This window comes from Rhea americana, unplaced genomic scaffold (genome assembly GCF_003343005.1).
Source record: "Rhea americana isolate MKP2758 unplaced genomic scaffold, rheAme1 scaffold_6, whole genome shotgun sequence".
NCBI lineage: Eukaryota > Metazoa > Chordata > Aves > Rheiformes > Rheidae > Rhea > Rhea americana.
Window position 1 is genome coordinate 9393569 of NW_028186756.1, and position 22694 is coordinate 9416262.

Below are 22694 nucleotides of genomic sequence, written 5' to 3' on the forward strand. Positions count from 1 at the left end.
TTCCTTAAATTCTTCCCTAAACCTCTTGGAGTTTCGTGGTACTTTGTATTTACACTGCTTTGAAGTATTTTCTTCCTGTGCTAAATTTAGTTAGAAATGAACTGTAGAGAGACGGCCGGCCGTGGGCCAGGGCAGGGAGTCTGGCTCGGGGTCAGGCCGCGGGCCGCAGTGCAGGCTCCCATGAGCAGCTCTCCCGCGGATGCAAGGCTGGTCAAACTCCGCGGGCGGGAACTGCGGGAGCTGCTGCGTTGGCCGGTGTTCGCAGGCGGCACGCGTGCCTTGAGCTGCCCGCAGGTGTCCGTCGTGCAGACTCGTTCGGGTGTTGGGGAAGCTGCCGCGCCGTCCCAGGCTGCCGCCGGGCAGGAGGCGGCGGCGCGGAGGGCTSGTCCCGGGCAGCGGCGCTGCGCCGGAGCCCTGGGCGCCTTACAGCCCCGCTTCGTGTCAGCCGGCCCCGGCCCCGCTTCCAGTGGAGACAGGCCAGGGCCCGGAGCCCTCCCGACCTCACAGATAAGGTCGGCTGTAACTGGGACCGGTTGGTGCCTCTGCAGCATGGTTCTGGGTGTTCTTCCTTCCTCGTAAAATCTCCTGTTGCATCAGAGACTATGGGGTGGGTGTTTAGGGGGTTGAAGTCCTTTGGAAGAGAAGAAATCTATTAAAATTGCATTTTGCTGCAAGAAGATGCACATTAAAATGTCATCTTTCATGTCCAGCATGAAGCAAGTCAGTGCTGATCTAGCTGTGTAACTGAGTGCTTCCTTCTGTCTGAAATCTTGGTAAAAGTGTTGGGGAGAAAAGCTGGTGCCGTGGAGCTCGCAGCTCCACTGCCCTTTCCCTGCTTCATAGGCACCGTACCTCTCCTGGGAGGGAAGGGCAAAACCCCAAAAGGGATTTGCAGTCCAGTGCATCCTAGTTTTGAACTTCATGCGTAGCAACAGATGGTTGCATTTCTGTTCTGTAGCATTTTATACTCAACTGTTTTCACTGTGCAGAGCAAAATTCTTCAGAAAGCGTAACGCAGCCCAGAAAAAGGTTCAGGGTCTGTAATAAACAGTCATTGTAAATGTATTCATGTGTCTACAGTCCCCATGGATAAATATTTTCATTTGTGATAAGTAGTGACATGAAATCAGTAAAATTCTGAAAGCAAGGAATGGTATTTCATAATAGTCTCTCTCCTCCTTTTTCATTCTTTCCCTCCTCCTTATGACAAAACTCACCCAGTTTCTATACCCTGTTGTTTGAGTGGCTTTTTTGGTTGCTGGGATATGGTGGAGTGTTTATGACAGGCAGATTTCTTGGGATGTGACTACAGACAGCTGTCTCCTTTTGAAAATGGGCTTCTTGCTTTGAGATGCAGTTTGAAATGAATGTCGACATGTGTAAATTAATCCAGTTTGTCACATACATTGGAGTGTGGCAGTGATTTTTTTTTCCCAGCCTCCTCCCCTTCCTCTTTGAAGCCTGTCCCCTTATAATAGAAATATAGGCAGAGATTTCTTATGCTACAGCTGTAGTCATTATGTAATTACTGAATTGATTCCCTATGGGAAATGTCTCACATCGCTGCTGTAGAACCCTGCATCGTGGTTCAAAATAAAAATGTGAAARGATTCATTCTCCGCTAACATGTATATTTTCTGTACCATGCCATTGATTGCTTTCAGATGTTGAACCGGAAATGATTTATGTCCTATCACCCCTCTCAATGAAGATTGTCAGTAAAAATGAGCTCTGCCTGCAAAATGTAAAGAAAGTCCTGAATAATTCGTGTGCTTTTAAAACTTGAATGCAAGCTTTTCAATGGATTAAACTATTCAAAAGGCTAAGCTTACACCTCAGGACTTGGTGTTACCTAATTTTATCTCTAGTTTAATAATAGTGTTAATACTTACAAATAGGATGTTTTATCTTGTCTATAGCATTGAATGTGTTTAGCTCATTAAGTGATTGTATGGCATAGGTCTAATTTATCTGTTTTAATGTCTCCGTAATATTGGAATATGTTATATACCTGTTCTCATCCATATGAGATGACTGATACATATGACGGATACATATATACACACACATATATATACAATGAGCTGTATATAAAAATAGTCCAACTTTTTTTTGCAGAAATAATGAGCTAGATATTTTCAAAAACAAATCTCTTCTCCTTGTGGCATTTGTGCAAGGGATTTATGCTAATGCAGGTGAGTTTTATTGTGCAAGTAATTCTTGAAGCATAGAAGAAGAAAATAAACACTTTAGACTTTAAAGAACGGAGGAAAAAATAGATGATCAGTGCTCCTATGCTGTAATCTGTAAATACTGAGTTGAGGAATTTTCTAGGGAAAGTTTAAACACTTTCATCTTTATATGCTTTTGTAATGTGCAATTAATACATGTTAATTGCAATTAAAAATTCAACTCAAGTTAAGAACCCATTACACAAAGCATTACTGATTTGTGCATCAGAACACAAAGCTGTATAAACATGATTTTTTTTCCTGGTTATTAAAGATTATTTCAGACACTTGTATGCAGATTCTGATCAATGAATATAATTCAGAGTTCTGCAGACCCTTTGACAAAAATCATGACCACAAGCATTCTGAGAATAAAGATAAATAAAACCTTCAATAATTTTGGAATAGAAAAGACAACTTGCCTTTTTTTATTTTATTTTTGTAGTTCCATCTGCTAAATTTTGAAAAATAAAGGAAATAAAGGTACCTATCTAGATTTTTATAAAAAAATTGCTCTGGCTATTGTGTTCCTTGGTAGCAATCCTTTTAATTTTGGCTAATGTTTGGTTAATGTTAGCTTTGTGGTTCATGTTTGTGGTAGAAGTTAAAGTTAGTGTTATATTTAAAGATACTGAGATACAAATATATATTTTTTTTAAGATTTTTTTTCACATTTTAAGCTTGATTAAAAACAAAAAGAAGGAAAGACTGTAAATAACTTTCTTGATATTGTTTATGTTTCCAAGTAAGAGTAGCATATAATGGTAAAGAAAACTAAAGTCATTATTAGTGTATTTCACATATTTCTTTAACTGAACAAAGTGGTTCCATGATGATTGTCTCTATTTGTTTTCAGGTTGTCAAATACAGTAAGATTTATAGATGTCATTAAAAATCCATACAGATTTCCTGCAGTCAGCTGGGAGTTTGCTTGAGTCATTAGTTGAATGAGTGTCCAAAGCATGTTCGTATGTAATTAGTTTCAGTTTTTAAGTAAAAATGAATTACTGAAAAAAGAAAAACATACCAGATTCTCAGTTCTAGTATGCAAAGACTTACTTTTTTAATTTAGTGCTACTGATTTAGTTACGTGCTTGGTGGTCCGTTGTGCTGTGCATGGTATAAATGCTCTGCTGTGAGGAACTTGCAAGCTAAAYGTGCGGGATGAGCAAACGATAGGAGAAGGGGGAACATGGCCAAGTGAAAGAGACTATGGCAGGTCACTGTAAAGCCTTTTTGCTCCCCCTCTGATACCTGTGGTTAGGATTTTATCTAGGGGATGGGGAGCAAAGAGGAGACACTAATGGGGAAGGTGCGAGAGAGGAAGACAAAATAAAGGCTAAGAGAGGTTAGGTGTCTGTTGGGTGACTTTCCTCCGAAGAAGAGATTTGAAGGAAATGACCGACTAACAGACAGTGGAAGTGCGTATTTGAACGTGTGCAGGACGCCCGGGTTTCCCCTCCTTGCTTAACCTGCTCGGCCGACTTCAGCTGCTGGCTGCACCTTTCCCGAAGCCTGCGTTTCGCTCCTGAGGGGCACGGGCAAGAGGGGAGGGGAGGAGAACGGGGGGCGGTGTTTCCCAGCGATTCCCGTGACAAGATCCATGGATTCCTGTTATTCCTTCTCGGCCGTTTCAAGGTGGGGTAGGCCAGCTTTGGAGTCGGGGTGCTGATGGAGCTGCAGGCCCTTCCCTCCTCCGTGGCCTTGGCTTGCGCGGTCGCTGCCGCCTGCCTCCTTGCTGCAGCTGGGCCTCCCTCGACCCCCGTACCCTGGACCGGGTCCTGAGCRCTTTGGCTTCTCGTGTCGTTTCTGTTGACAACTCCTTCCTTTCATTCCTGGGGAGAGGTTTTCAGACAGGTTTTCTCCACAGGTCGAGCAGCATTATTTTAATTAATTGATTATACATTCTCCTTGCATTTACTTTTATGGACAAGCTTATGGGGTGTCTACGCTAATGGATTGATCCAGTTTAATGTATATTAGTAATTAAAGAAAATACATTTTTAAGAGGCAAGGGTATATTTAATTTTAATAACTACTTTTGCCTGAATCAAAAAGTCTGTGCACAGAGCTATAATGGGTAACATTAGTCAAATGTGTGATAGATCAAATTGTTAAGTATGAAAGGTGTTGTTAATGTAACACTAAAGAGAAATCTTGTGAAGTAACTCTGAATAACACAGAGAAAGAGTGCATTCATCATGGTGTGCTGACAAAACATCTGAGTAATGATGGCCATTAAATCTTTTGTCATGGCTAGAAATATGAAAAAAGAAAACAAGTCAAAGTGTGAGCTATTCAGGAAAATTGCCATTTGACATGTAAACCTTTCTGCCAATGCATATTAATTTTAATATTATGGTAGGAGTTTGCGTTTTAGAATGAAATTTGATTTGCTTAGCAATTCTGAGGGAAAAGGTGGATTTTAATCTCTATCGAACACTTGAGCAGTCAAGAAGGAGCTTTCTAATTCTTTCTGTTTTTTTTTCTTGTTCTGTGAGTTTGATTCGTGTTAGAAGGAACAAGCGGTTGTAAGGCAGTTGTGGGGGGGGGAGCATTTGCCCCCCCCCGACCCAGTGTCCGAGCATCCGTATTTTCTTTATGTGACCCTTTACGTGGGGAGATTTTAATTGGACCTCTGTAAAGCACAGGAGAAGGGAATAGTTTAGATCACTAGAGATGCTGAGCACTGCTTTTGCTTCCTGCAACATAATGTGTGAATAAGGTTGCTGAATTTTACAGTTTTAGGTTGGAAGAAGACTTTGAACAAAATTCAGACAGAAGAGATTTCATAAAATGCAACTTCTGTGACTGCTGATTTATTAATATCCAAAGATTGCTGTTGTTGGCATTGTATTAACAAATTATTGTATCTGTTTATCTGTCTAGACACAGATGATTTTGTTTACTAAACTACAAGTTTATAAATCAAAACCGAAATCTAGTCAAGCTCCTGCTGTGACGGCTCCTGCTAGATGAAATGTTCATCTAAGAGTTTTTAAGGAAGAGTGATGGATTTATTCRTCATTAGGATCAGTCCTTTCTGGCTTCACTTACGCATCTGCATAGATCACAAAACACTCGCGTGTTTTGGCATGTGAGCCCTGACCACAGGTTTGAGAGGGCCTCCCAGCCCCAGCGCCCTCCAAAAAAGGACAGATAAGGAAAGAGATGGGATGGTATAAAACCATCTTTTTGAAAAGCAGAAAGGATCAAAATGCTGTAGTTCATACAGTTCTGATCCTATATACAACTGTGTATAACGTATYTTTAGTTTGTTTTGTAGAGAGAGTAGGTCCCTTTCAGTTTAAATTTCAACTCAGGCCCAGGAAATATTTTAATTGAAGAATAACAAGGATATTTGACTAGTACAGGCACTACAAGGTGAACTTTCYGAAACGCCAGACGCGTGGTTAGTTGTGTCTGAATGTAGTACTGGGGTGGCGAGTGTCAGGTGTGACGCGACCTCTGTAACTTGTTGTGTGGTTAAAATGATCTGCGTGCGCTTTTAAGCAGAGGTAGTATCTCTGATGCATCGTTTTGAAAATAGGAAAAAACCTGTGAAATCTTTCCGGAGAAAGGGCTGAGGCGCAGGGCGAGGACGCGTGCGCTGGACGCGGGTCGGGGGCCTCGCTCCGCGCGGCGCGGGGAAGCGCCTGGGGGCGTCTTGCTCTTCCTGGGACGTTGCTCTTCGCTGCCCTTGCGGTTGCATTTGCTGTTGGTCGTGAAAGGCTGGCTCCGACTGAGGAGACAAAACGGACAGAAAGCGTGTGATCTGTGGAAAAGCCAAATGCGTTTCTGACACCCGTCTGCTGCCGCTTTGGCCAGCTTGAACAAGTGGCTGTCGAGGAAAACCTAAGACTGACAAATGTCCGAGCGTGCTTAAGTCTGGTTCTTAGGAAGTGATTTGTAGCGGGTGCTGCGAAACCGGCGCTTGAAGTCAGAGCAAGCCTTGCTCACAACGCTTTCAAGGGGGGCTCTGCGGCGGCGAGGGCCGCGAGGTGGGGGGCCCCGGCGCGCTGGGGAGCTGCTRATGGGGAACGTCGTGCAGGTAGCCTTCACTGTGGCTTGCAAAGTCACTAAAAGACCTTCACAATCACAAGGGTAGAATTTTAGGTGGTTCCATCTAGGAAAATGTGCGTAAGGAATCATAGAAATACTTTATTTACCAGTAAGTAAAGAAGCTGAGGCTAAACAGTACAAGGCAGAATAATAGCAAATAATGTTTAAAAGATATTAGGCCTAAAGCGAAATGAGCTATTGAATTCCTCAGGAAGGAAGAAGCCTGCTGAATTCACATCATGAAATCAAACGTCCATCCTCCTCCCTTTCTCTCCCTGAGCACGCTACCACATTGTGCGTTTTTGGACTGTGTTTGTGTAAATGCGGGTAACCCTCACCACTGAGCTGTCTTAGCCGCTTTGCTGGTGCCCTCCTCAGGCTGGAGCTGAGGCACGTGCCGCCGTGCCGGGCGGAGGCCTGCGCCCTCGCCGCTGCCGTGGGCGCCGGGTGCCGTTCGGCCTCCGCTTCTGCGGCGCCTTGTCCTCGCGCGAATGCTGAGAACAGCGCTGACGTTTCCTCTGCCAAACAGCTTTTCAGGAAAAGAACCGCTATAACTCACCGAGACAGGACATCCAGGAGAAGTTAAAGTAAGGGTGAAATCTTTTGAACTCAGAACTGGTGCCTGACAGCAGAGAGTAAGGTGGTGTTGGGATCTGAGCTGCTCGTGCACAGTGGGATGTGTTTAGWGGAATGGAAATACTTGCAGAAATTTGAAAAAGTTGTAATAATGGAGCTATTTGACAAAAAGGAAATCTTTACTTAATTGTGAGGAATATAAACTGACTTAGTGTCAAAATTAAGAGCTCTGAGAAATGAAAGCAGGAATCCRGTTAGTGAAGCTATCTGCTAATGGCCGATTGCGACAGCAGCAGAACTGGGCAATGTGGAATTGAACAGAATATTTAGGAGAAGAAAAATGGGAGTACTGAACTTGGCTTTCTATGGATCTGTTTTATTGCTAGAATATTTTGTTTGGGATAGCAACCCAGATAGTGACATAAATACTTCTATGATGATACTTGTAAGTAAAGACTATATAGTATARCTCACTGACGTGTGGTCTATTAAGAGAATATTTCTGAGTCATCATAGCAAAATTAAGGGACACTGAAAAATTCTAGTAAGTAAGTAGCCGGCTATTTCAGTATGGTGGCTGGAAGGCCAACTAATAGTTTGCTAAAATGAGTAAAATGTGAAATATCTACTTAACATTTTCAAGACATTAATGGAATTGGCATTTTGTAGCGACTGATTCAAGTATCTCACTTTTTATGTCATTTTGACTAGATATATAAGAAGAATTTGCTGATGTTAGAAGAAAGAAACACTATATGGTGAGACAATTTGAACTTGATAAAATGGTCTGTCAGGTCACCAGAGTGTGTCCACACAAGCAATGTTCTGCTGTTATATTAGGAGGAAATGAGGCAAATTACAGTAAAAAATACATTTAGCTGAAAAAGAATTTATAACAAAATTGTCCAGATGGTTTATCTTAACCCTGACAGCAAAATATGTTAACCAGATTAGAAATTCAGACATCAGTAATATGGGAGGAAACTCATACAACAACCCTGGTGGGAGAAAGATTTTTTTAAAAATGGCATAGTTGGTGAGTCACTGTTTTGAAATAGCCCAAACCCATTAATAGCACTATCCCTTTAGTATTAGTAATTGAATTATTACTGCATTCCTGTGTCTGCACTGCGAACCCCAACCGCTAGTCATTCCCCGGAAAGGAGCTGTGAGCTTTAGWCTAACCTTTTTCTCTGGTGGTGAGGGGGAGAGGGAGCACTAGCTCCCCTCCTGGAGGTGCTTGTGTTGCTCAATGCACAGACTCCTTAAAGATGATAAAACTGAGCAGCCTTGGGGGATTGCTGATTTCTGTTTTAAAGATYTTCCAAATGAGTTTGAATTGCTTGAGGTTGTATGCAGATCACCCTAACTTCGCCCTTTAGCTTTGCTGTTTTTTAAGGTTCTTGTAGCTTCTCAAAACTGACTCTTAACTCCTGCTGTCCAGGACCATGTATTGTTGGATGTCTGTGAGACTAAGCACTGTGTGGCTTAGTTATGTATTGACTGCTTAGGCTATGAGTTAGTATCATTAATTTTTTATAAACAATTTTGAATGCCTACTAGTTTAGCTTTAACTAACTGGAATCATAGGAAAGAAAGAAAATTTGATTTGCCTTAACAGATACTCTATTTCAAGTGTTTGTTTTATTCAATTTACATAAAATAGACTTTTTYTTTGATTAATTGTTTGATTGACTTTCTTTAAATGAATAATTTTTACTACTGCATCTTCTATTTTAATGAACTTGATTATTTTGAAAACCTGACTTAGATAATTTGGAAACTATTGCAATAGTGTAACACATGCAAGTTTGTTGTGTCTGTATTTTATCATAATTCCCTCTGAAAGTAAACTTAAGGTAACTTTGAAGCATCAAACAATGTGGTTATTTCATTGGGAGCATTTATAGAGCACTGGAAAGAGAGGTAGACCTGTAAATTCTCCTGCAAGTTATTAAAGGAGAGTATCAGCCCTAGAAAGAATGGAAGTGAATTTGATCTGTTTATAATTATAAACTTCTATTTTATATAATTATACATAAACATAAGCTATAATTACAGAGACATCAATAAAATAACTGAAAGCACAGAGAGATAAGGGTATGATAATCAGTAATGGAATCAGAATATAAGGAATATATGCAAAGGTTATGAAATCTTCTGACCTCACAATATTGTTTTTGTTCTGGTTACCATATTCTTTTAACGATGTAACATTTGAAAAGGGGAATTTGATTGACCTTATGACTAAAGATAGGAACCCTGAAGAGAGGCTAAAATCATGAATTTCTATAACCTTTAAAGAGCAAAGGTTGAAAGGCATTTAATTGAAAAATATAAAATCTCCTGAATTATATATCAATATATAACTCTATTTTTCTTATAACAGGAATTATTATAAAAACAGAGCCATATGTCAGTTGAGGAGCAAGTAACTCAGCAAGCTCTGTGTGCTTGCTCCTATTGCCTTTGTATTTCGTGCTCAAGTCCTAAAGGGCACAAAGAAAGCAAGCTTCCCTTTCACTTTTAAAATGACCAAAACAGAGCCTGATTTGGAAAAATGTAAAAATGTGCTAATGACTGATAAAGAAATAAATCTGAAATTACCCTCAAATATTCAAGCAATCTTTATTGATTGTCACCAGAGTGTGTTGCATGGGTTCTTCTAAGTGTGCTGTGGGAGCTGCTTTTGGTTACAGTAGTGACCAAGAGTTTCAAGCATGCAGGTAGCRCACACACTGGGATTGACTGAAATAGCATCAGGCAAGTTGAAGTATATTTTTGCATATTCTAAGAACATGAAGATAGTTGTTTTCCTCCTAATAGTATAAAAAAATCCATGGAGGTGGTGGATTTCTGTTGGGATTGAACACTGTCTAAATGGGATGCTCCTATCTTAACACAGAAGACCTTGACTGCTGCTAGCTAACACTCTGTTCACTGCTTGATCCGAGAGATGGCTGCTTCGTGAACTTAGGGTAGAGCATCCACCCTGGGCTTGCAGCTCTTGAAGGCTGTAGTGGGAATTTTCAGGAAAACTTGCAGCATTTGCATGCAGGAAGTMGCAGAGGTGCAGGTTGCACTGCCCCTGAAGCCCCAGCTGCGCTGCTTGGACAGGTGCTCACGCAACATACCTCAGCTTCAGCCTATAATGTTACTACTTAGGTATTTAAGATTTTACTTCCATTAAAAGTTATGACTGCTGCCGTTTTGGTATGGCCGAGCAGCTTGGCTTTTACTTCAAACCTGAATTTATTATTTGGGGTTCTTGGTCTGCAGGGTTTCCTGACCAAACCGCTGAGGTGCCTCATGGTGTAAGTGTGCTTTATGGCTTCTAAGTCTCTCCTTGCACAATATGGGGAATGACTAAAATTTTTATGGGAATTATTACTAGAGGAAACTCTTCAAATCRGGGAAGATTTAATGGATACTTAATCTTTTGTATGAAAGATTTCTGTGCTGTCCCTGCTAGGGACTGTTAGTCGTTAACAGTGTGTGCATGTATGGAAATTAAATGACCAATCTGCAAGAGATGGTTTCCCACAGTATAAGCAGAGTATTTCAATCTGTAAAAACATCCGTAACATGCATCTGTGGTATTAGAAGTAGATTACAAGACCAGAACTTTGTAGTTCATTCAGGTTTTGACTCCTGTCTTTTGCTGCCATTCCTATGAAATCTGTATTACCATATATATACACATTTATATGCATACATATATATTTACACACAGTAATATGGGATCATTCTGAATTAGCAGTGGTAAATGAACCAAATGTGGTGGAAACTTCACAGTACTATCTTAGATTAAAAAGACTCTCGAATCACGGGAGTGTAGCACTCAATTTAAAACGTGTTACACATTTAAACAAACTCTTAGAAAGTGACAATATAGCTAGATAAGTTTTAAAATTATTCTATTGAAGAATTACTTTGATTATGTCATATTTTAGCTTTCATTAGTCACCAAAGACATTAGCATAAAAAGAGAGACTGGTAAAATCCAAGGTGATAGAATCTTTGACAAGAAATATAGCAAGAAAATAATACGTATTTATGTTCCCATGTTTATCATTTGAAGGTCTAGTTTGAGAGTTTGAACTTTAATTTGCACAGGCAAACACATGCTTCATGGTTTACCAGGTGGAACAATCTCTTTTTGTAAAATGTACAGGTCTGGGTCAATCTTGCACCCTCCTGTGACAGATCATCAGAGAACCATATTTTAAAATATTTAATAAGAAATATATAAAAGAGAGATAAACAGTAAGTGTATCTTTTATCCTTCATTTTGTTAGTTATGCTAAGCCAGTAACACAAAAAAAACCCCAGAACCTGCTTAACTTTGCCATCAACTTGTAGAAACTAAATGAGTTTTCTGTGAAATAAAGAACTGTAAGTAGATGCACAAGATACTTCCCTTTATCTTTAATAAATACCATATCTGGTATTCTTGCTCCATTAGAGCTTTGCCATTGACATCACTCTTGAAACATCATAATTTAAATATGTCCAGTGTGTTTAAATTGTTCAGCTCTTGAAATGTAGCTCTGATACAATCTAGTATTTTGCAGTAGCTTTCTTATATGCATCCTGTTGTATGTCATGATGTTGCGTAAAATGTTTATGCTTAGAACATTAAGATTTCTTTTGCTTTGAATTTTTAAATAACCACCATTTTGAGAAAGATATCTAGCCACTTCAGCTAGTGTATTGATTGTATTTTATTGTTGAATAGGATCCATGAGAATGTTGAAGGTCCCATTAGAAAATACATAGCTTGATTTATACTTGATGAGAGCTACATTGATCATATTCACATGCTGAAACAATTATTGATGGAATCTATGATGAACAAGTCGTTCTCGTTGTGATGAACCATTGGTGTCTAGCAGACATTTGACACTGAACCATGAGGTTCTTTGTTGTTACAGCACATCTGAGAAAATCATTAAGCTTTTTGAAGCTTGTACAGACTGGATCTAAGACTATTATTTGCATTAAGGCTCATCAGATTCCTTTGACATGAATTTTGCCTTTCTTATAGGAGTCCATTAGCAACTTTTCATTATCACTAGCTGTGTCATATATTACAAATAGAAGTATAAATGTAGCTACCTAATTATCAGCATGTAAATATTGTTCCTTCACAGATAGTAGTGAAGTATCCTTAAGAGAAAGCAAAATGCATTTAAGCTATTTAAGATAAGCTGTTTAAGATAAGCTTATAACATCGTGAAGGTTAACTTAAGCAATTTTAAATGAGTTACTTAGCCTTTATGCATTTTTCTGTGAGAACATATTGCAAGTCACTGGCATCAGCTGAGAATTATTTTGCAAGTTCATAACAAATTTTGGAATTTGAATGGAAGTAGATTACCTGTTAAAATATGTAGGAAGAGCTGCAAGTATCCTCCAACATTGTGCAAACCATTGAAATGGTTATATAAAGTTCTTATAAATGATGAGTAAGTGCTGATAAGAAAGTATGTACGGCCTGTTTGCTGTGGTGGAACATGAAGAGCAGAGGGGTGTGCTTGGATTATAGGAACTTCTGTCCATAGTCCTAAGTATTATCACATGTACTGGGGGCTGTGCAGTATTCCTCCTGTTTCTCTTGGAAGCAGTTGTGACCACCCGTAAACTACTTAAAGACAAAGTTAGTAAATTCAGCACTGCAGGAGTTAGCCAGTAGTCCAGCAGAATACACTTCGTCTGCTTAAAGATTTGTGTAAAAGCCTGAATAATGAACGTTGGTTTTCATTTAGGTCCCCTCAGTGCCTGATGCTATTTCACTCCCTGCAAACTCATTTTTTCCTTATGATCTTTAAGTTAAATCTGCTAGGTACAATTTGAGATTCAGAAAGAGTGTAAATGATGTCCTAAGAATGTAACTTCTTTAAATTTTCCTCTGTGAAAGACATGATAGCAGTTAACAGTGTTACGTGATGGAGAATACCTTGCAGATTTACCTACATCCCAGTGTTAGGTCTTCAGAGATCCCTGACCRGTGTCCTGCTGCCTGCAGGCTTGCTTTCGAGCCTCTTGCAACCTTTGTTGCACTTTTTCTTCCTTGTTATTGGGTAGTTCTTTATTAATTTTTTATAAAGTGATTCTACACATAACAAAGAACTTACATAAAAATTAATTGTCCCCTTTTTTGTCAAGCAGAGATAGATACTTTGCTTCTGCCGTGTGTTTAAAAGCCTCTCTCACACAAAGGAGCGTAGCGCTCCGCGTGCCACGTCGCCGACCCGCAGCGCTCGCTGCCCAAGGGTGCAGACGGGCGAGCGCCGCCGAGCAGCCAGCGCTCGCGACAGCAGGTGGAGTCTTGACGTGAAACTGTACAGGAATTTTAATGTTCTAAGTCCTGTTTAAATGTTTTGTAATAGTACTTGGGTATCTGATGCATTGCTCCGTGCTGTGCTCTGCAGTATGCTCGGTGTAGGGGGCTGAGAACTTACGTCCGTCAGTACTGCTCCGGCACTGCTGCCTGTCCGGTTTTCCGGGGGATTAACGCCTCGGACAGGCACTCACTGTCCTGTTTCTTCCAACTTCCTATGCATTTATACCTACTTGCAATGTTCTTTGGAACCAGAAAGTGAAAAGGCATGAAAAAAGAGAACATCACGGCCCTAATGTGAATAAGTTTTGCACTGACATACATTAGAAATGCATGAGGTGAAAAAAAGTGTTAGAAGGGATTATTAAACCCCACCAATCTTTCACACTAAAACCTATTGTGTTCAGCAGCGATTTTCTTTTCAGCATCGTTTTCATTAGGTAACCACCTGGGATGTAGTATATGTAGACAAATTGGATAGATGGAACTGACTCACGCATGCACTTGCAGAGGTGCATTTGCAGGAGGTAGTCCGTGAATAATTTAGAAATACATAGTATAGAATAGATGCAGTTCAGTATTACAGGGAGGGGGTGTGTGAAAAAAAGTTACCATTTTATAAATTATTATTTAATTCAAAACTAGAACTACTTTATTAAATACTTTCTTTCTTTTTCTATTCTGTTCTTCTAGAACAGAAGCTTATGAAGTTGAATAAATTTATAAAGTTGAATAAAATATGCTATACTGTAARCAATAAAGTTGAATAAATGTTACTAAAATATAATAGAGTAAAAGAAAAACAAACCGTTATTTTTAGTAGCTCTGAAACTTGCTCCCAATTTTTGTTTAAATGAGTTAAATGAGTATGTCATGCAAAAAATACTGTTTTTTTAAAAATGCATTATTTCAACTAAATGCTGTGAAGACAGTTTCTTGCCCGCATTCTCAAAATATTTAGGATTGTAGTGTTTGCATGGAAATACATATATTCAGTGAATTCAGAGAAAATTCAGGGATAGTGTGCTTTGAAATTCATTAACTGATGTTGCATGCTTGCCAGGATGGGTAATGCATTCACCTCTGTGTAGTTAGCAGCTCATTGTTCTGGTCTCATACTATGTTTTATCATGGTTTGTGTTAAGTTTCTGCTACTAAATGTCTTCCCCCTCCCCCAAATGTTTGGAATAACTGGTGGCAAAATCTCTAGGGAAGCTGCTTTGGTGAAGTGTGGTGTCAGTACTCAATCCATTGCTGTCTGTACAGAATGACTGTTAAAAAGCATGATAAAAGCAAAATGGAAATGCTAGAGGTCTTTTAAAAGAGGAATCTCTTCACACATGGTCACTCAACATTAAAGTGAAGTAAGATGCTGAAACACTCTAGCCAGAGAAAAGATGTGGATTTTTTTTTCTATGTTTTAATATATTGAGCTATTCATATAAACATGTTACAGGTAAGATGGCACTCCATTAGACTGCTATACCAAGAGACATGACTTAGCATTGGGTGATACTTCGCAAATACAAAGTTAATTTGAATTTACTTAAATTTCCTTCTTCTTTTTTTTGTATAGAATCAAATGAGAGTACTACATAAAGATCTSTTTGGGTATATGTGAAAACGATGTAGATTTAGTGGTGATGTGGCCCTGRCTGTCATAAGATCAATAAATAATTATTAGGAAATCAAAGAGTAACATTGATGATTAACCACTTCACCATATTATTTAAGCAGGAGTAAATAGAGGAGGAAAAATACCAAAACTAAAGTATTCCAGGAAAGAATGAATTACTAGATGATGTTGTCAGGGTAACTCTAAAGGATGAAATGATGTATTGTTAGATTTAAAGGGTTTTGGACTTCTCTGAAACTTTTTGGAAAGCAGAAGCCACCTGAATTCCCTGCTAGTCCAGGTAATATTCTTGGCATAAAAGAAAAAGCGTTTTGACTAATTCTAGTGACAAGAGGACATGCCCACGTTTAGGGCTTTAGCATTGCGAAGAATGAATACTTAAATATCTTAAACCATTGAAAACAGAGATATTAAATGCCATGTAAATAGGTTCCTAACATCTTACATCTAATTAGGAAGAAAGTGCAGGAGAATAGTCTTTATAGGACTCTTGCTTGTTTTCCAGATGCTTAAAATTTATATTTATTCATGAAAGTAGCATGAATCAACCAATCTGAAGGATTTTAATACACTTTAACTATGCTTTTCCTGTAATACAGAGAAAGGAGAATATTCCAACCTGCTGCCAGAATTGCATATTAAACACTCTCCCCTTTAACTTATGACTTCTGTCAAAGGAAATAATATATTTGAAGGAAATATTTTGAGGAAATAAATATTGCACAGTTAAGGATRTTACTTTATTTTTGTGAGCAGAATGCACAAGACAGAAAATGTGTAACACTTAAAAGCAGCTGCCCTGAAAAACGTGTATCTGGATTCTACATTGGCTGGATGCTGCACTGCAATTTTGTAATACTGAGCTGGGAACGCGCCGCAGAAGCATAGCAGTGGCTCGCTGGGGCTGGGGCTGGTTCTGCCCTGGYGCTGAACCAGGTTGTCAGAGCAGGGTCGAGGCTGCTCCCGTGGCTCCATCCGGCTCCGGTGCTCGGCAGACTGCCCCCAGCTGCTGCTTTCAGCGCCCGCCGTCGCCGCAGCCGGCCCGATCCTCCTCGCGCGGGGAGCGGAGCCGAGGGCGACGGCTGCGCGGGTCGGCTTTGTTTTGTGATGTGCGAGGGGGATAGCCGGGGACAGAGAGTTCGGTAGTCCTTCGCCTTTGTGGACGGATTTCTTTTCTTTTTTTTAAGACTGGTATCTGTTAGGTAGAGGAGAAGACCTGCTATGGAGTGTTTGTCAGATTTTCCAAAATGAATCATTTTGATAGGGCATTGACGTATTTCAGTATGAGTCTGCTCAGTGAGAAATGTTTTGCTTCAGCTTTTTTCAAGGGGAGTCTTCACCTTCTGCCCCTTCACATATTCACATTTGGATAACGTGAGTGTCGGGATGTTTACGATACTGGGAGAGAGGTTTGGTGAATGAATCACAAGATTTTGTGTATTTTTCTCTTTTGACTGTATTTAGTAACCATTCTGTTGGAGAGTACTTTATCAGTGGGTACAGAAAAATGCATCAGTCAGTGATGCTTCTCAATTCTAAAAGGAGATTTCAGGTATTTTGCTTTTTAAATAGCAGGAAGAATGTTTAGGAAACTGAAATATGTTATATCTAATTCAACAATGAAGTATCCTRCAAAGCAGTATCAGCAGAGTTTTAATAATTTCTATGTCATGGTGCCGGAACAGTGAACTTGCAACCGCATAAGCTTTCTCACTGCAGGGTGGGTTTTTTTATTTGTTTTCATGTTTTTTTATTTTTTTTGTTTTTGCTTTTCTGCCTTTTTGTTACTTTTTTTCCCTCCTAAATAGGAAGAGGACAGATCATTCCTTCTAGATGCAGGACATCTCATTCCTAATTACTTAAACTTTTAATCCCTTCCCCCCTTGCATTCCAGATGCTCACAGAATGAGAGTTCTGTTATCCAGCATATTTGTTAATAAGAAAGAAACTTAAGTAGTTAACATAACAGAAGTTGATTTGACCTACTGATACACATTTATGCAGAATAAACAAAGCCTGTTATCTGAGATTTTATTTATAAGGATCTGCTCAAGTGAGCTGAGATCCCCCCCCATGTTTGCCTGTCCTGCCCTAGACCTCAGCACATAATCTCACTGTACTGCTGCCCTTTTGACATCTGATTGCCCTTTCCGTCAGCATCCATCCAAAAGCATATTTGTCTAAAAAGGAAACAATTAAATTCCAATCTCATACAGAAAACCTTTTACTTTTTAAAGAAAACATACTGAAGAAGTCACAAAGTCGTACATGACAGGGAACACGGGCTAAATCAGAACCATAAGTCATTAGGCCAAATTCAGTTCCTGCCAAAGTAGACACCAAGTTGCTGGTCTTGAAGAAATTTTGCCTGTTTATATTGGTAATGTTATATGCGCTTAGATTTTTTTTAATCATTAAACCTTGTGGTAAGACTACAAGATAATCTGTGATAAGTAACATTAATGTGCAACATAAATCATCAGTCACATTTTTACTATTTAATTCTGAAATATTTGAAATGATYTTCTAGTTATAATCAGCTGTGACAATGGGCTAAAACGACTGAAGTTTTTTGAAAGAAAATTYTGTTCAAGCAAAGTTACTCTCATCRAATACTCGTGTCTTTTTTAAGAATTGGAAGGTTTTTTTGCATCTAATCAGCTTCATAGCGGAGTTGAATTCACTTTTATAATATTAATACAGCTAATTATCTATAGTTCAATGTGAAATTGTTTTGCTGCTAATTTTCCTCCTGATTACAAGTTCAGCAGTGCTGTCTTGATTTCAAGGAATCACTTGATGGCAAACTAAGCCCTAAGCCAGATTGTACCTGAAACTTAATCTTAAATTTTTRTTGTAGAATGCTTATGTTTTTCATCAGCTATACTTCACTTARATCTTTTACCTTGCACCTAGTGGCTTTAAAAGTATTTTACGTATGTAGTGTAATACATTTTTTGACTATCTGTGAGGTTATTGCGAACTTGTTGTTGTGTCTCTTCACTTGCTTGAGATATCCAAGGCTTTTATTTTCTGTTGTTTCTCAGTGAGTGCAGAAACAGAGTGATTTTACAGCAACATTTTCAAGAACAGCAGTGCATAACAGTGAAAGTACTGTCAGATTTGAACTGTCTAATCAGAAGCTTGTGCAGTACAAGCTTGCAGTGTATGGTACAGATTTGTACAGTATGGTGTCATTAATGCAAATTCGATAGAATACCAGAAATATTTTGAGGACCAGTCACTGGTGCATTATTGTACAGGAATGCCACCTCTAGTGCCTTGGATGCAGCTGACAGTGGCAGTTACTGTCTCAGGTAAGATGACCATGAGAAGACACTGAGAGTTGCTCTTGCTCTTTCCAGTATCATCATGGCCAYCTTCCACCCACCAGAGCTTTACAGACATGGAAGCCTATGGGACTGGCTCTTGTCCRTTTGCTCAATGCATGTTTAATGCCCCTGGGAGGCTGATGGGCTTTACCAGATGACGGTACCAGGTGACACGTGACTGTAGATGGCTTTCAGACCAGAGCACCATCTCTCAGAGCACAACGAAGCAGCTGGCCGAGCCTCCTTCCCTCACTCGCTCCTGCYGTCTGCTCCAGAGGCAGGACCTACTGTCTCACTGCTTGCATGTCCTTTTTGGTTTGTCGATCTTCAAACACTCGCAGCTGTGAGACAACTTTTTTTCCTTCATATGATTTTTGGCCTTAGTCACATGATGTAGACTTCTGAACCTTAAGTCCCATCAAAGTCCATTATACTTTATATATTTGTGGATGCAAACTACCTTTAGAATAATATATGATCTGCCGTAAATTTGAGTTTTGCTCTTCTAATGTAAATTTGATASGGAAACAGTTCGCGGGGCTTACCTTGAAAGCCCTTCGTGGTGATGACCTTACTAAAGAGTTGCTGTCACTGGGACTTCCCTTATAACTGATGCCAGGAGCAACCAGGTAAATATGCAACTTCTTGCTTTCAGAATAAAGCAGAAACTCTACTTTGATTTTGCAGCCCTCTTAATTAACATCTGCARAGGAGAAAGGTAAGAGTCAAATCCTGTGTTGCACAGGAGAAAACGAAAGCCTTTTTTGTATATATATATTTTTACCTTTTATTGTTAATATTCAGCTGTCACAAATTGTATTYGTAGATTAGATGGAAAGTTGATTGTATTACTAGTGGTGCTACAGTGAAGAACAGCCTAAGTTTAAGTGACTRATGCTGTTAACACTTGTTTTAGCTTACGTGTGTGTCTTATACAGCTAACAAAGATGTAGTTTTTCCTTGGTTTGATACTGAAAAATAAAGATGTTTGTAATTTTTACCTGTGGAAGAAGAATGCAGACTGGGTGACTGTTGATCAGATTATGGATTTTGTCTTGTCCTGTCCTATGTAAACTAGTGACTCTGCAGCATCAAATGAGGGGTGGACCTTGATCAGGCTCATTGCTCTTGCTGACGATCCACGTTCTTCGCCGTAGCAAGTTGAAAGTTGGTATGGACAGGTTTTACCCTTGTAATTTTTTGGCAAATGCCTGTTATTAGCAGTGAACTTCTGAACATAATTCCTACCTGAGAGAACCTCAAACAGTATAGTTTTGTCATTAATTACATTTCCCACAGCTACTGTTTAAGGTAGAAATGACTGAAATGACATTTCAGAATATCTGATTTGCCGGTGACATTTCCCTGGGTACCACTTCTCTGCAGGTGGAATTCCCAGAAATTATTAAAGTCCCATTATTGATGTGGCTGGCTAAATCCCAGCCCAATGCAATTTTGTTATGTCTCCGAGTACGTAGGCTTGAATGCTTGAGTATTTGCAGTGTTTGAACAACTTACTCAATTTCCAGTTGCTAACAAGACTTTCTCTGTTCAGTTAGTTTTATGTTACTGAAAAGAGATTAACCGGTGCGTTTCACAATCCGCACAGCCAGGAGGCGTGTAAACTGGTGTCTGCCGAATGAGGGTTGCAGCTTTTTCGCCTGTGTAATTTTTGTCCAGTTTTTGTCCAGTTTAGGATCAAAAATGGTCTCAACGCTGTGTTTGCTGAGAAATAAGTAAGCTGCTAGACTAACACGGGAACTGGTAGCCTCACTGAAGTACTCGACATGGGGCAGCAGCTTTGCTGGCTGTGGCCYGTGAGCTGTCGTTTTGCCCTTTAGCAGTATGTTCTTTTCGAGCATGTGTATACACAGAAATGTGTGTATGGAGGTTACCGTGCAGCTCACAGGGGGAAGGAGGTTTGGTACTGAGAGTGCTTTTCTATTTGGTATTCAAATGTGAAAATGCTAAAGCGAGTTGAATGAACTACGTGAATTAAACAAACAAATCTTGGGAATGAGGTTAATATTTTTTTTCCAGCTGTCTGATGGACAGTTAAGTGGAGATTTTATTATATTTTGCCAAAGTTGTTGAAATATATATTTTTTTTGTTTGCATCTGTCACTTACAGACTTAATTAATATTCTGTTAGGTTCACATACTTCTTGGAACAGAATTGGCTCTTTTTTATTCCTTGCATCTCTTTGACAGGTGAGCCTTTAATAATAATAATAAAAAAAGTTTGCAATGCATCGGAATGTCCCTAAAAATAAAAATTCACTTTGCTAGTGATGCTCTCTACAAAACAATACTAAAATATTGGTGTAGTACATAAGCTTTTTACCACCCTTGAAAAATCCAGCTTGAACCTTGAGCTAGTCATTTACATGATGTTTCCTTGGGATTACCTACATTCTTGTCCACTTTGACCTTGTAATTTTGCTCACAGTTGGAAATGTAATGCAGAGTGACTAAGATAATGTTGTTTACACAGACTTTAAGTGGAGTGACATTATAGTCAAGCAAGTGTCACATCACCCAAAGTGAAGGAAGACTTAATTACCATAATCCTGTGAATACTAAAATTCCTTAGCCATGTGTAGCATAATAATGTAATATTCTGCAYGTTACATTTAATAATGTGAAGGTACTGTATTAACTCTCAGGCAGCTTTTAGTTATTTTAAACTGAAAGCAAGCAGCTTTAGAGTGGGTCAGTRGAAATTCTTCGGTAGATGTAGATCTTGGTGCATTACATTGCTAACAGTATGCCATCTTCTTTTAAAGCTATAGTTTGAAAGGCAAAAACAAAACTAATATCTCCATTAATCTAACAGGTATTTTGGGCCAAGTATTTCTGCTGGTGATGAAGGCTAAAGTTCATTAAATAACAGGAATGATGAGAATGAGATGGTAATAAAAACATCTGTGTAATGGCAAATGTATCATTAAGTGGAGAGAAATGTTAAGTTTTGCAAGGCTGAACAATCCTTTCCTTAAATATTCAAATGGTCCTACCTTTTCACTGATACTCAATGCACCAGCCTTACACACCCCACCACAGTAAGAACCAAGATCKTGAATGAATATGTAATGCTAAAAGGCAAATCATGAGCAATTACCGTACTTCACAAAGAATTGAAGTATTTGTCATGCTCCCTTCTGAGCACTGTGTAATCATTTGATAAAAATGGAGTGATTATTCTTAAATATGTTTTTATTTCAGTAATGCTAAGTACTACTGTACAACATCCTGCATGCCTTACACACATTTGAGCTAATAATCAGCTTACTGAACAGTTTGGAGAATTCAGTTTAGACAAAACTAGAGTTCAGTCAATAGCTTTTTTCTTTTTACTCCTTGCAAACCCAGCGAGTTCTCAGGAAGCTGGTGATTTGTCTTGTTATCTGGACTGTATAATTTGTYGTCAATGTCCAACCATAATAAATACATCTAAAGGCACAAATGAATAATCCAGTTTTATTCAGTATTTGAAAGATTTGAACTACCATCTTCAGAAGACTAGCACATAGAATCGTTAATCTGGGGCGTTGTGTACTGTAATCTAGGAACTGGTGTTCTGGATAATTATTGGCATCTTGTTCAAGTTTACTTAATGCCTGAAGTTTGAATCTCTGAGGTCTGGAAAACAATAATAATTTACAAGAAAATATGAAAAATCTGGATTAAAGAAGCAATAGGTACTGTTAGGGGACAAACAAGCAGAAGCACTWGAGTAGTGAGCCTGCAGTCGATGCAGGCTCGAGCTGGTGCAGAGTGCTTGTGCTCTGGCTTTCCTTTAACTTACACCGTTGCAATGGTTTTGCAATTGTCTTTAAAGGAATTGTACTTACTTGTAGAGAGGTAATGGCAAGGAGATCATCTGTACGTTTGCAAACATCATTAAAAGTGGATGTTAACTGGGCTGCAGAAGAGGGAGCAAACTGTCCTTGCGTGGCCTGTGTAAAGGTTTCGCTGCATCACAGCAGTCTCTGAAAGATGTCCCTTAATTCCCAGGGAAGCACAGCACTTCTAAGACGCTGGGGAGAATACAAGACCATACGCTGCTGCTGCATGCTCAGTCTGTCTGTGAAACAGAAACGATGCCAGAAGGCGAACAGGTTACACTTGGGTGCATAGCACCTCGTGCTTCCTTCTTATGGACGTCTGGTGTTTTCRTCTTTCAAGCTGACGGTGCTGCCCTGTAGCCTTATGTCCGTAATTGCTGCCGTCCCCTGAAAACCCGCTCAGGGAAGGGGAGGATCCATCTCCAACAAGTATGTCTGTGGCCAACAAACCCTCCGTACTTTTAGTGTACACCTCCAGGAAAAATAAGTTAAAACTTTGAAGAATGACGTGAACACAAYAAAACTGGAACTGTTAGTGGTTGCGACAAAAAGCTCCAGGGCYGGCTGGGGTGGTAGGAGTCATGCGTTACGTATGACCACTGCTGGAGATGTGCTGATATATAAACATTTTCAAAGTATTCCTTTTTTCATGTATTTGCACTGAGC